General features: G+C 33.2%; 1 pseudogene; it reads right to left on the bottom strand.

The window, feature by feature from the left end:
- Positions 1-1768: 1768 nt before the first annotated feature.
- LOC121267718 lies at positions 1769-12640 on the bottom strand (annotated as a pseudogene).
- Positions 12641-13241: the final 601 nt, after the last annotated feature.

Here is a 13241-nt window from a genome sequence, read left to right as displayed (position 1 = left end):
TTGTCGTGCTTGGAGGAGCAACCAATTGCTCTGTTTTGAGATGCGGAAACAGGGGTGTTGATGCGTGCAACAAAGCTTCTACGTTGGGTGGCTAAGTGTGAGGTACGGTGGTGCAGGGCAGAGCAATGGAGGTTTAAAGAGTGGCTCGGTGGCTTACAACGTGCGTGGAAGACCCTGGCATGCTGGTCAGCGTCGCTAAATGCGGTGCAAGGAGTAGAACAGTTTCACACGGTGGCTAAATAGGGTGCTGCACTGGTCGTGAGTGGAGGAGTCTTCTGCAGTGGCTAATCCCTCGGTGTTGGTGGTTTGCGGTGGAGGGGGGTCTGGCTGAGGAGGGCAGCAACTGAGTTTCGGCAGTGGGAAAACCGAGAGGAGGGGGAAAAAAAAAGAGAGGCTATACTAGGTTTTTTGTCGAAACATGAAGAACGTGTGTATATATATATATATATATATATATATATATATGTGATACGAAAACCCTAGAGGGATGAGGGAGACGTGCATGCGAATGAAAAACTAAGTCGTGCGTGTGTATGCATATCGTGGACGAGAGGAAGACCTAGGGGTGAAGAAAAATATAGACAGAAAGAAAGAAAAAAAATAAAAAATAAATAAAACATGCGGGGAAGTTAACGTGTAAAAAAAATAATAAATAAACAAAATAAAACAAACTAAAACAAAATAAATAAATAAATAAAATTGAACTTGGGTTTGGGTGTTACAAGCTTGAGTGGTTTCTGACACATTTGGCTCTCGGTTGTTGTGGTTGCCGTGGTCCACATTGGAGGGTAGATGCTCTGAGGAGTTTAGATGGCTGAGGTCGTGAAAAGAGGACAGCGGCAGCGTAGGGTTTCTTCATGCATGAGGGATGGTTGTGATGTGCAAATATATATATATATATATATATATAGGGGATCAAATACAAAAACCTAGAGAAAGAAGGAAGGAGAGACGTGCATCGGCAAGCCGTGGAGCACGAACTTGATCGAAGCGTGCATGAGTGGAGTCTAGCATTTTTCATGATGCCATGAATATTCTAGGTGGAAGGAAACATGCATGGGGAACTAGGCGTGATTTGTGAAGTGAAAACTTATAAATAGTGTTTACCGATAACCCTAGCGAGACACGTGTATGCAATGGAATCGGGCATGCCTGAGGTGTTCTATGTGAAGTTATATATATAGAGAAAGTTAACCCTATAAAGGATGAGAGGGAGAAACTGCTTGAGAGACGTCCATGCTATGGGGTCTACATGATCTCGGGGCATGGGCTTTTGGCCCAATTGAAAAAATTCGGCCCATGTTTGGTAGTACATAAAAATTAATAAGTGGGCTTTTTCCTGTGTTTTGGGCCTCGAATCAATCTCAAAAAAAAAATAATCCAACTTGTCCAATATATTTTTTGGCCCATAAAAGATTTTAAGTCTAATTATCAAACCTAAGGAAAAAAATCATAATCTGCCAAAATAGAGTTTTGGGCCCAAGGCATATAAACAAAATACTCGTTAAAAAATATCTCAAGTAGGCTCTCTATAAATGTCAACCTTTGGAAAATGAAAAAATTATAGAAAGCGCCTTAGTCTGAGTTTGGTGTTGGACCTGGGTGTTACAGTACAAACACTCTTCTGCTCTAGATATTCTTCACCATATTTCATTAACTATATATATATATATATATATATATAGTTAATAAAATAAATGATATATATAAAGATATTAGCCATGTCATACTCTCTAGAAACGTAAAAGAAGTGATCATTGGCCAGAGCTTCTCTTAACAACAAAATTATATATTATGTTCTTGATACCACATAGAAAGCTAGCTTCATATATTTTTATCTTTTCATTTTCAATTATAATGAAACAAACAGATGTTCCTTAGCTTTGTGGATTGCTGAAGCAAATTGAGTCACTAATTTATTACAAAAAGTATTTTGCATGATCAGAGAGAAATATTTTGCTACCATTACTGAGTATCAAGATTACGTGGATCATAAAGATCTTGGGCAGACGTAGAAGAAGTTCCTGTCCATATTGCATCTGACAAACGAATATGGCTCTCAGGTCCAATTGAGTCCATCGATTCTTGCGGGATCTGATTGAACTGCTCTCTTAAAACTTAGAACTTATATTCATCTCCGTATACGCTTGGATCCATAATAACTTCATCAACAGCTGTTTGGCCTTCGAGCATGCTTACTGCTGCAGACATTGTGGGTCTGAGAGCTGGAGATGAATTCGTACATAGTAAAGCTATTTTGATCATTCTAATTGCTTCCTCCACGTTGAACTCAGAGCCTAACTTTGGATCCACCAGCTCCACTAGATTACCCTTTTGTTGCAGAACAAGAGCCTGAAATATGTACACATGAAATGATGGAAATGAAATATTGGCAAATCAATAGAAAAGAATTATGAAGTTGGCAATCGTACATAACATATTGTTTCAATCTTGTTTAGTTTGTTTTATAAATCATCATCAAGATCACCAGTTTTGGTGCATGGAAAGACTACTGATAAATCTTACCCAATCAAGAAGACATACATAACTTTCATTTGGTCCAAATTTCATGTTGCTCTTCCCTGCAACAATTTCCAATGCAACGACCCCAAAACTGTAGACATCTGCTTTATATGTTAAAAAGCCCCATAATGCATATTCTGGTGCCATGTATCCTCTGCGTAACAAAGATTGCATTATTATGATTAATATTTTGTATTATATATAAATTAGTTATGATCTTCCATGTTGAACAAAACCCAACATTTACAGAAACGTAGTCACCGAATCATGTTTCTTTTCTACTTGGCATACAATTATGCAAATAGTTATAAGGCAATAAGAATAGAGCGGAATATTCATTCCATGAGAGATACAAAAATTTATTTTGGTGGAGTGCAGATAACTAGCTTTTCCGGTCGTTCAACTACATTATTTCAACCTTTTGGGGTAGGATTCATATTAATGATTGAATAAACAGCTCTCTCTCTCTTACCCATCAAGCATAAAAGAAATTTAGAAGATTGCTTGAATATGTTTTATGTCAAGACCACTCTCAATTAATTATGAATACTGAATGATAATTCCTATTGCAATAAATTTCTATGCAGACAAACTTGTGTTGCAAATATAGACAACTAAAATATTAAAATTTCTACCGAATACTAAGTCCTAGAGTTCTATATAATAGGAACATCTCCAATATGCAAAAACTTTAAATGCATGAAGATCAACATCTGTTCCTGATTATCTCCTTGTGAATAACAAAAATATGCTCCAAATTAAAGGATAGAAGAAAAGATGTAGCGTACATGGTTCCAGCAACTCGGGTGCTGATATGGGTTTTTTCCTCTTCATCGAGCTTGGCCAAACAAAAGTCAGAAATCTTTGGGTTAAGGTTCGAATCCAATAGCACATTTGTAGTTTTAATGTCTCTGTGAACAATTCTCAGTGTTGATTCCTCATGCAAGAAAGCCAAGCCCTTTGCAATGCCAACGCATATTTTCTGCCGTGTAGGCCAGTCCAATTTTAATTGGTATTGCTCTGGACCTACATTTGTTTTTTGTAGAAAGTCAAATGGGGGAGTTTATAATCAACTTGGTTCTTAACATAAAACCATCCTTAGTGTTAGGTTCCTATCACTGTTCCACATAAAGCACCTAATAAAAAAAATTAAGCATACTAAACAAAGGACGAGCCAGGCTATTGTTTTCCATGTATTCATATACCAAGAATAGTTGATTTCCTTCAACACAACCTCCATACAATCTAACAACATTCGGGTGCTGTAAAGTAGATATCATGCCTATTTCATTCACGAATTCACGATTTCCTTGACGTGATTTTGAAGAAAGTTTCTTAACTGCGATTATGGTACCATCTAATAGTATACCCTGCATTTCAAAAGAAAAAAAAAAAAAAGACATGCATATTTAGGCATATATGCATGTGATAATGTCTTTGGCTATGTATCATTGACAGACAAGAAATTTTTTATCAAAAACCTAAATTATGCATGAAGAATTAAGTTTTTGAATACCTTGTATACAGATCCAAAACCACCTTCCCCAATCTTGTTTGAAGCATCAAAGTTGTTTGTGGCAGCTTTGATTTGCCTGTAAGTGAAAAAACCTGTTTGTAGATCTAATCCTCTCAAATCTGTGAAAGGAACGACAAAGGTGAGGGCGCTAGTGATAAAATTTTACCTTATAAATGAGCGGAATCACATTTCATTTATATATATATTTTGTGCCTCTTGACTAGCTTTTTAATCCCTATGTTAATGTTTTATTATATTTATTACATCTGCTCAACAATCACAATTGTGAACAGATTCAAATGCCCGGACGTACTTAAAAGGAATTGAGATTCTTTGAATTCTCAGCCTGAATTTGAATAGGTAAGGAAACAATATATGTTCTAGTTCAACATTCATTATTTCCCAAGTGATTAGATGAAAAGTTGAAATTTTGAAATTAAAAAGTGTTTTGCTTTTGAGGAATGTTTGAGATGGAAATATCTAAAAATACTTGAAAACAATTGTATTGCCCAATGAATCCTTAATATGAGGAAAATGTTCTATAAAAAAACCTAGGAATTGCAAGAATACATGAGCCCTTTCAATTTCTCTGTACAATTACGTCTCAACTCAATTCATGCAAATTTGCAATAGTTGAAGAAGGAAAAATAAAAAATAAAAAACCTATCTAATTTCTATAAAACGCGCTCGTATTGATTACCTTTTTCCCTTGATATCCTGCTTCCTATGCAGCCTTTCCACCAAAGAATGCCTAAAATGAGTAATAGCGCCGATACTAAAGCTCCAGTCACAATGAATATTGTGGTTTTGACATTATCAGAGGGATTATCTGCAGAATTGAACAAATAGGCCAGCTGATGATCCACTCTATCAACTGTGAATTTATTTATTAATCTTTATTTTTGTCATTAATCTAATTAGCAGTGTACGAGGAGCAAGTGGGACGGTAAAATTAAGATTGTCGTCATGATATATATATGTTTGGTGTGTGTATATATTACACCTTCGGGAATTATTACCATTTTCTATAGAGATAGCCGATATGAGAGGACCATATGTTCCTCTTATTGGGGCATTTGTTGTCCCTTTGCCAGCCCAATGAAAGCGGATATGTAAGACTTTGTTACTCACAACTGCTTTAACTTTCTTAACTAAAGCTTTGTCGACCCCTCCTGTAATTTTCGATATCAAAATCCTTCAACTCCAATTTTTCCTGAAACAATTAATTAAACTCGATAAATCTGGGACGTTATATATATATATATATAAATGTATGTACGTATGTGTGTGTGTGCATGCTAGCAAAACAAATATATTGATTTAAATTTCTTGCCTGGATATAAACATCAAAAATCCGTCTTCCAAGACTGCAAAATGATTTGTTTCCTCTTATTATTATCTCTGCGAAGTGTAGCGTGACGGTATATTTTCCATTTACCAAGCAACGCGCATAATACGTGAGAGAAAGAGGAGAGAGTCGTGCACTTGTGTACAAGTCAGGGCTGTTCATTCCGAGTATTGACGCATTATTTGCTATGTATGCAATCGAGGTGGCATTAACATCCCAGAAATTTCCAGTGGAACTGAATCCCCAATTCTCTGTGGTGGGATTAAATTTTGCCGCACCTGATGCATCAAGATCTGCTTCGTATTTAATGTTTCCAATACTGACTTGGTTTGCACCGCAATTTATATGCACTGAATTCCAGTCTACACATTATAAACAACATCCTTTTAATTTAGGAATTAGGGATATATAGAACCAAACATCATAGATTCACCGTTAGATACAAGCTGCATGCAAATTTCACTTATTTTGTGGTCTCACTTTAAACTGATTTGCACCAAACTTGCACAGGACAGACTGGGAATCAAAAAATGATTAGTGCAAGTTCATGCAAATCTTGTACAAGTCTTTTAATAAAAAGAGGAATTAGATTCTACACTTTTTTTGTGGGACGCGCAAACTTTTTAATGATGGTGCTTATATCCATCATTACTCTAAAGAGGAAAGCTTGGCGATTGGATTATTAAAGTATAAGTCTGATGAAAATCTGACGGTAAGGTATAGTTACCTTTTGAACAAGGAAGGTTCTTCGAGCACTGGCCAGCTGATCTATATTTGGGTTAAACAGTACAAGAAAGGAGCGTGCATGAGCTCGTGAAAAAGTATATAATGGAAACGGGAAAAAGTTGGCAAAATCAAAGTAAAAGGAAATCAAGATGGTTATTATTGTAATTAAGTTCACAAGTTTAGAAGCTTACGAGTCCCGTCTAGAGAAGCTTTCAAATACATTTCTGATGAAACAAGAAACTAGTCAGCTTAGAAAACCTAGTAATCTTTAAAGATAAGTACAGAGTATGCAGTACTGATCAAGTAGGCTGAAATTAAGATTAAAAATGGCGAAGTTTTTCTCACAGTGTGTCTCGACAATTAGTTGGTGACATAGAACTCTCTAAGAAGTTATTGTAAGAAAGATCTAGATCACTGCAAATAGATGTACATAGTTTCCATAAATAACTCTTCATACATTCAAAAATTAAGGAAGAAAGGAAAAAAATTAATAAGGTTACAGAAATTTGAAGTAGAATTTAAGATGAATTTATGTACTCGTGATTATCTCTTCGTTTGATCCAGTCCGGAACTGTCCCGTTGAGTAAGTTGCTTGTCAGATACCTGTTCAAATAGCAGGATAATCTTACGTATTCTGGTTAATTAAAGACAACCAATCGATCCGCATCGAAACCTAACACTAAATTTTCTGGCCAGTTACCAATATATAAATTCAATTTACCTTTGAAAATTTCATTATGATCATGAATTCAGGCTCGGACCAACAAACATTATCGAGATTTATATTCATTAACAACGGAAGAAAATTCAGAGGGAAAATACTTTGTATGTTTAATTCGACCTAGTACTTGTTCATTATTTATTAAAACTTCTCCGAAATATAGCTAGATTTAGGGTTTTGAATCAACACATACAGGCGCTGCAACTTTGCACTATCGTCATACTCTGGAACATTTCCTTCCAATCTATTGAAGCTCAGATCTCTGCAAGGATGTAATGATAAAGTTGTCATTGTACAAAAGAATAGCAAAATTGCGAAGAGATTAATGCGGTTTAAAGATAGAATCACGAAGACAATATATATATATATATATATATATATATATATAGCAGTGGAGATTTATACGGACCAAAACTTGTTCTATAAATAATTAGTTAATGGATTTTTCTTTCCAATCATGAAGACAAAATTGCTGACACAACAGCTTAAAAAAAATGCACGTTAATGTTCATAGATATCTCCTGGCAGAGGCAGATGCGGCAATGGACCTCAGGAGGGATAGATCATGGCTGCTGTGCATACAATGACAATGGGAAGAAATTGACAACTACATATAGGAGCCGAGCAAAAAACAAATACAACCCTACATAGCTGCAGCTTTCTAAAAATCAAACAATTAAAAAACAAAAGAATACTAATGATCCGGAAGAAAGAAATAAAGTCACTATCCAGGAAAGGAAAAAAGATGGAGAAGTGTGGGTTGCCGATCAAGTACATGACCTCGTTATAACGTTTCAGAGATCTCAAATCCAGTAAAGCACGAGAAAAATCTTTATTATTGAAGAGTAAATTAAGAACAATCCTAATAAGAAGAAGAAAAAAATGTACAACCATAAAAGTCTTACTAGTACATGAGTAATACTCATACAGTCATGGGTTATGCGAGCCACACTCATTTTAAAAATGAGTAATCAATTATTAAAAAATTAATTTTTTTATGTAAATTCTATATATATATTTACTCACTTTTTAAAAATGAATATGTGACATTTGCATACTCTATACCTACAAATATCATCTCTCATATATATATATATATATATATATCTAGTACTTATGCACACATTCCACTTTGGTTTTTCATTCATTAGAAATAGAAATGAGACAGAAAATAAAGACGGAAGAACTACAGAGTTTGGAGTGTTGGCATTAAATCTGTTATGTTTCGCGGAATTTGTCCCGAGAGTTTGCAGCTCCTTAACATCCTGCAACGTTGAAGAACATCATCTAAGCATAAATGCTATAACTTTGTATTGCTTCAGCTCTTAAAATTTTTTGGTATAAGATGACTTACAATCTATCCATGTTTGTCATGCTTGTTAAGTTCGGAAATATAGAACCCTCACCAAGTAAGTCACTAATTCTTCTGCACAAAATTGCATCATCCACGACTGTTATTGTCTTAACCAATAAATCTTATTAATTTGAATACAAAGCTGAAGCTGATATCATCCATATAGATTTTACAACTGGAGAACTCTTAGACTATAGAACTTACAGCTCAGTTAAATTACTCAAGACAGAAATGCTTGGAGGAATAGGCCCCGCGAGACCACTAGCTTGGATCTCTCTATAATTTATAAGAGCATAATTCTCTTTTGTTAGATTTCATTAGAATAATCTACCAGAAGACATGATTTAAATGATATTATTTCGAAGAAGAAAATACATACAATTTCTGAAGCTTTTTCCAACTATTGAAAAAATAAGGTATTCTTCCCGTGAAGTTGTTACTGCTAATCCTACTGCATTTGGTCAAGGCAGAAACAAGATTAATGGGTAACATAGAAACATGAATTGTTCCAAAAATAAAACATGTAAAATTAGTATTAGAATACAAATGGCTGCACTCACAGTTCAGTTAAGTTTGTGAGATAAGTTAGATTGACTGGCAACTCTCCAGTGAGGAAGTTAGCATTGAGAATACTGCAGCCACCAAATGGGAAGTTCAGACCAGCTCAAGTTAGTGTTATTTGAAAATTTTTAATACATAAATCATCGAACAACAGGATAGGTGAAACTACTGACAGATTCTCCAAGTTCACCAACTTCCCAATCTCAGGGGGAACAGTTCCAAAAAACTGATTGTTCTCAATGCTCCTGAAAATATATATAGTGATCTTCGTCAAATTGAAAGCCGGGAAAAAAAAAAAAAAAAAGGAAATCAGTCAATTTTCCCAAATAAAAGAGCATACAAATATCTAAGAGTGGTAATGTTTCCCAGGTAGCTCGGAATTCTTCCCGATAACTTGTTTACAGAAATGGACCTGTACAGTAGCCAATATTTAAATTCAACTAGAATGAGCATTAATTTAGTGGCTAACTACAGTAGTATACATGCATATTGTGTGAATTGAGAAGTGAGTGATTAATGTAATATATATAATGTGTTATATTAAAACCCCAATAAAATACAGTACGTACAGACGTTCCAACTTTAGAGAAGTCCATTCGGATGGAATTGTACCAGTCAGATAGTTTCGAGGCAACTCACTGAAACCAAGAGAAAAGCTTGCAATTAGATTTGAGCTATAAATAATTTTATTCTTTCAGATAGTAGCAAGTACTACTAACGATTAATTAATTAGTAATTGGTTACTTTACTTACATCATCGTTATGTGAGGTAGCTTCACAAGGGATTTCGTAAGCACACCAGAAAGATCCTGCCCTTTAAGAAATCTGTATGGCAAGGATATATAGTTGAAGGCAAATTAAAGGATTAATGTGATAAACTTGTTTGAACACTGGTTCAAATGTAAACAATAATTCAACGCATTAATCTTCATCGACCAAAATTATGAGATCGTGTCAGATCCATGCATGGTACTGCAGGTTCTATATCCGACTTTGAAAGTCATTTTTCAATAACTCACAAGCTTTGAAAATAATATTCATATGGCACAGATCCCAAATAGATGTAATGCGACGTAATACCGTTGAGATGAAATGAAATAAGATCATAAATATGTAAATAGTAGTGAAATAATAGTGACATAGTTTATGAGTTGAGATGTTTTACAGGATTTTAATAAATGAGAGAAAAAAAAATTATAAAGTTAAAATATTATTTTTTTTAATATTATTGTTGTTTTTAAAATTTAAAAAAGTTGAATTATTTTTTGTGTTTTATCTGGATATTTGAAAAAATTGTAATGCTTAGTACCTAGGTAATGATTAGATGAAAAGATTAAAAATTAAAAATTTAAATTGAAATGTTGAGATAAAATTAGATTAGTTAAGACTATCTCAACATCCAAACCGGCTGAGAATGAGAAATCATATATAATCCATCATTCTTTAATTCTATAAATGAATTCTGTATAAAGGGAGGTACTGATGCCTTGTGTTTCGAATATCATTAGCAATTTAGAGACGTTTTAAGTATAATATAAATAATTTCTAGTTTTTTATTAAGAAATTTTAGTTATCCAAAAAACCTCAACAAGAAGATATATACAAGGAAACTAAAGATAGATTTCGTACAGTCCGACCACGTGGCATTCACCATCAGGGTATCATGTACAATTGCATTGTATTGAATTGTTGTACGTTTTTGGATCCAATTTCAGCCTTGGTGTTTCCCAACTTGTGTCATTACTGCATGGGTCTACATCGAAATTCCAGCCAGCCTTCCCCAGCTCTGCGGCTATTTCTCGAAGGGCTTCAACTGCAAAATGTACCAAATTCGTTATGAAAGAATGACAAAGGCACATCTCTTTTATCAATTTTTCGTAACTAATTTATCTAAATTTGTTGTGAAAATATTTTCCTCTTCTTTTTGACGTAAAAAGATCCATATCTTATTAATTTGAATGGTTTTATTACGAAAGGGTTTTACATCCAATCATTTTGTAAAATATCTCCAACACGCGCGATTGGTTTGTTTTTATTGCAATATTCCTGATCCATGTCTAGACAGTGGAATAAATCATTTGTAGGATTTTGTTTCAATTTTCAAGTAACCTAAAAATGCTAAAGAGAATTTTTCATCTCCCAAAAACATTTTCATCTTATCAACATGAATTCAATTCATAGAATTGGTGATCATGCATGTGTTTAACCTCTGAAAATACTTTTTTTGACAACACAATAGATCATCGTGAAAACATCATGAAAAGAATGATAAGATAGTGAAAATATCTGGCTAGATAGTGAAAATGATAGTGATCTACTTTTGTAGAGACGTTTTACTCCATTTTCAATCTATTTAAGCTGCATGTTCGAAACCTTAAAGATAATTTTTCCTCTCCAAAACAGATTTGAATACCATCTTTAAAATCAATTTTGGTGATAATAAAAACGCTAAAAAGGATTTCTTCCAAACACATTTAGAATATTTAATGGGCTCCACCATGACTTCCTCATCATCATCCCCACACACCAATACACATGCACCATACATAATTTTTTATTTTTTATTTTTTTCTTATCAAATATGTGGTGTATGGATGATGAGTAAAAGAACTCAATTAGTTTAGAAAGAATAAAAAAATAAATATTTAAATAAGTAAAAAAAGTGTGGTGTGTGGAGATATCGATGGGTAGCAAAACTCATAAAATAATTTGTAGGTGGTTGTGTGCAGTGTTTGAACCGCAGCTTTAGGACCTTGAAAGCCTCCTTAATTACTAATTGGGCATGTTAGGATAAACAAATGAGAAAGAGAATTTTATAAATAGTAGTGAAATCATTTGAGTCAAGATATTTTATTGGGTTTTAAAAAATTGATTAAATATAATATTTTAGTATTATTTGAAATTTGAAATTTGAAAATTTTATATTGTATATTGTATTTTGTTTGGAAGTTTGATAAAGTTGTAATGATTAAATGAAATTGTTGAAAATTTGAAATTAAAAAAAGAATTATATTTGAGTGATATTTGAGAAAGAAAATATCTGTTAATAACTGAGAATACTTGTGTAAACAAACAAGGCCTTGGTGTATCACCGATGATATGATGAAATGAGATGATCAGAAATCTTCAAAACTTTTTAAAACTTCTTACAATTTCTTTTTCAAATATCACTCAAATAAAACATATTTTTCAATTTCAAATGATCAACTTTTCATCTAATTATTTCTTAATCATTACAACTATTACAAATTTTAAAAAATTAATACAATTTATTCAAACTTTACAAATAAAAATATTTTAAAAAAATATTTCAGCCAGAAAGTGATTTTACAAACTCTATGTATATTGATTAAGATCAGAGACAGAACTAAAAATCTAATTTGAGACGCCAACTTATAAATTATTCTTTTGTTGTGGCGGTGGGGGCAAATTATTTTTTATAAAATCTATCTCGTAAAAAGATCTTAAAAACTTGATTTTTTTTAAGGATTTTAGCACAGCATAATTCTGCCCCGGATTATGGGATATATAGGTTGAAAAACTCGAGTTAGCGCTATTAATACTGTTCAATGAAAGGCCAAAACAAAGCTCTCAAAATAGAGGGGTGACCCTTCAGATCTCACTTCATCAAACAGCTCAGAAATTAATCTATACCTTTCAAAAATGAAAACAAAATAGTCAGTTATATAGTTAAAAAATTATCCATGAAATGTTTACCTTCATCAGCAGGAAGACGTCTTTGTGCGGCCTTGACATTCATGGCTACTCCCATGCAAAGAAGCAATATGAGAGGTTTAAGATTGAAGCTGATCTTTGGTCTGTGAGCTTGTGTAACCATTTCCCCTCTACCGACTTCTTGTGGTACCTCGAGGTCTGGATTCAAATCTGCGTCCAAACTAGTCGGAATAGAATATATATATAATCTTCACACGCAAACGTATCACCTTTGATTACTTGAATATATCTGCCTTCTGGGAGTTCTTTCATTTATTAGGTAGACCCCTCCATGTCATGCTTAGGTAAAGACATAAGATGAGAAACTCTAAAAACTTTCACAATTTCTTTTTTAATTATCACTTAAATATAAAATATTTTTTAATTTTAAATATTCAACTTTTCCATATAATCATTACTTAATTATTACAAATTTTATATATTTTAAAACAAAATACAAAAATTATATTTAGACGATTTTTTAATTTTATAATATTTTTATTTAACCTTTTCTTTCTCTTTTCTCAAAGTCCAATCAAACATTTTAACTCAAAATATATTACTATTACTCATTGAATTTGAGATATTTTAAGTGTCCAAATGATTCAGGCCGGTCTCAGAATTGTTTACAGTTATTTGCTTGCAGTGATCTTGATCAGGGCTCGTTTCGACACTTGAAATATCTCATAATATCTGTAAATAGTGATAAAATTATTTAAGTTCAGACTTTTTTATTGAAATTTGAGAAATGAGATAAAAAAAAAGTTGAAAAAATATT

This window comes from Juglans microcarpa x Juglans regia, chromosome 5S, assembly GCF_004785595.1.
Source record: "Juglans microcarpa x Juglans regia isolate MS1-56 chromosome 5S, Jm3101_v1.0, whole genome shotgun sequence".
Lineage (NCBI taxonomy): Eukaryota > Viridiplantae > Streptophyta > Magnoliopsida > Fagales > Juglandaceae > Juglans > Juglans microcarpa x Juglans regia.
Note: the sequence above shows the minus strand (reverse complement) of the source record. Positions and strands in the feature narration are given on the sequence as shown.